Source organism: Panicum hallii, chromosome 1 (genome assembly GCF_002211085.1).
Source record: "Panicum hallii strain FIL2 chromosome 1, PHallii_v3.1, whole genome shotgun sequence".
NCBI lineage: Eukaryota > Viridiplantae > Streptophyta > Magnoliopsida > Poales > Poaceae > Panicum > Panicum hallii.
Genome location: NC_038042.1, coordinates 43081349 through 43083849, shown reverse-complemented (window position 1 = coordinate 43083849; position 2501 = coordinate 43081349). Strand labels below are relative to the sequence as shown.

Here is a 2501-nt window from a genome sequence, read left to right as displayed (position 1 = left end):
TCCGTCTGGATTTGGTCTTGTGCCGTCTCGCCTGCACAGTGGGAGACGTGCTGTCACTGTTGGGTCACAGTTCCCGCTGACAGGCGAAGGGACTATGTTGACCTGCCGTGCTGTAGCCTCCGCGAGCTCTGTAGTAGCGCACGCCGCGGTCCTCCTACAGCAGATCATGATTACCCTTTGCTCACGCGCACGGCGCTGTGTTGTGACTACACGCCGCCCGTCTGCGTACACAGTGTGGTGATGCGACGCGCCGTCTCGGTAACAGGCGGGCTTACCATGGTGTCAGCATACCTACCCAACGTGTCAGTGGGCAGCCCATGCCCTGTCTCGGGCACGCGCACCCCACCTACCCGCATTTAATGCGGTAGTTGGGCTGGCTTCCCGCAGAAGACTGGCTGCCACCGGACACGTGGCAGGGCTGGCTTAGCGGCCGCTTCCCTAAGGGCACGTGGCAGCACCGGACCTCTTCCCCGGTGGGAATGGAGGTCCGGGTCGCCAAGGCTGGCACAGGCGCGCAGGCCCCTTGGGGTCCGGCTTCCACACGTAGGGGCCCGGACCACCCCGCGGTGGACTGGGCCGGCGGTAGCCGTTCCTGTGCGTCTTGTCCTCATGGGCACGTGGAGGTGCCGGACCTCCTAGAGCATGGAGGGAGGTCCGGAGACCGTGACCCCAGCTGTCAGACCTGGGCCGTACGCCCCGTCACCCAAAGGCTTAGCGCGAGGTTACGGATAACCTCGCGCCCCTTGGGTTGGACACACTAGCAGGAGGTACCCCTATCTGTATGTACCGACAATGGTGTTCTACACACTTTTTTAGCTTTATCCCCCAGCCTCTTGATCTCCGGTCTACATTTTTCCTCTCTAACTTATCAAATTAGTCGTAAGCTTTCATGATTCTGTCAATTCCTAAAGATATGATTATGACCATGATTACTTCAAAGCTAATTAAAAAGTAATGATTGGTGAGTGCCACATCATCTCTGATGTCGCAATTTGAGCAATAGTCATCTAATGAACAAGAATATAATCGCCAGCTATGCACTATCAATCCATATTTGTAGTATTACTGCTTGCGGTCACTTCCATCCATGACAGCTTGTGTCTTTGGCAAAAATTGCATAAATAGCATATCAATAATTTGATCTCAGGTAATGAATGTCCAGTTTGATATCAATAATTTGCATGCCAATTTCTTTTGCATGTGCTTATCCCAGTGAAACACAATAATAGATGTACGTGGTAGTAGTAAACAAGTATGTTAATTCGTTTTTTTATGTAGGCAGCAAAGTACTGCACCGATGATGCAACTTTGTACTCCAGTATGAAATTTTGCTCCCTTAAGATGGGTCAAGGAGAACTGGCTTTGATGGATGCTCAACATTGCAGAATGCAGTGCTCTGGTTGGGCAAAGGCCTGCTACCTGGAAGAAGCTGCTCAGATGTTACTCAAGGTGAGATAATGTGTCATTTCAACTATTTTATTTTGCTGTGCAAATCTGTTTTTAGTGATGCAGCGAGCCTTCTCTCTTCAGGCCTATGAAGAACCATGTGATGCGTTTCTTGTCTTCTTGATGCTCTTAAACTGGATCCAGCAGATGTTGGGATCGAGAAAGCATTATGGTAGTGAACTCATCCTTTTCTTTTCGGAAGACTCAGTTTTCCAAAGCTACCATTTTACTTGCATATCCATATTCTATTCGTAGATCTCATGTATTTCATCATATTGAAACATACACATGGTGACTTATCCAGTGAATTAGATAATTTTGTCCTATTTGAGTCAAGAGCATCATCTACGTGTGTCATGCGCTTCTTCATTTAAAATGCTTTAGTAATTGCTGTAATTGGTTGCAGGGATGCCGTCAACCGCATGGAGACATCTCACCTCATCTAGTCAGAATTGCCTTTTGCCGAGGGGACACACTTGCCCAGGAGTGTCATGACTTTTGCTAGTTCTCACCGGTGCGCAACAGGGCTGCTGGACATCTAGGTCTTACTAAGTCATAACACTATGACCTTAACTTAGTTTTGACGTGCACGGAGTCTTAATGCTACCGAATATCGATAAATCAATCAGTTTCTAGTAGTTCGATGTTGCATTGCAACTTGGGTACTTATTGTTGTGTTCATATGTGCAGTGTGGTTGATAAAGGGGAGGCTCACTAGGTGCTCCTCCCATGTGGCTGGATGGATGCCATGTTGGCAGAAAGCGTGCATGGTGGCGCGGTGCCGGTATCTGTTGTGATGGGATCGAGCTAGAGTTAAAAACAGAGCAATGTGATATCAAGATCTCATCGTACCGTTCTGTTTGTATCGTCTAGATTGCACTAATGATGGTACATCGTCAGCTTTTTTTAGGACAAGGTTTTTTTATGACATGCAGATGAAACTCTTTATGACATGCAGATGAAACTCACTTGTGTAGGCAAAGTCTTGACCAACTATATAGACAAACGAAAAAACATGTATGTGCTGCATCCACAGGGTCATCACGAGGTCGTGA

General features: G+C 47.9%; 1 long non-coding RNA gene across 1 annotated transcript; it reads left to right on the top strand.

The window, feature by feature from the left end:
- Positions 1–990: 990 nt before the first annotated feature.
- On the top strand, positions 991–2501 carry LOC112888492. The gene is made up of 4 exons (XR_003227826.1): positions 991–1449; positions 1531–1618; positions 1853–1988; positions 2137–2501. It is a non-coding gene; the product is annotated as an uncharacterized LOC112888492 (long non-coding RNA).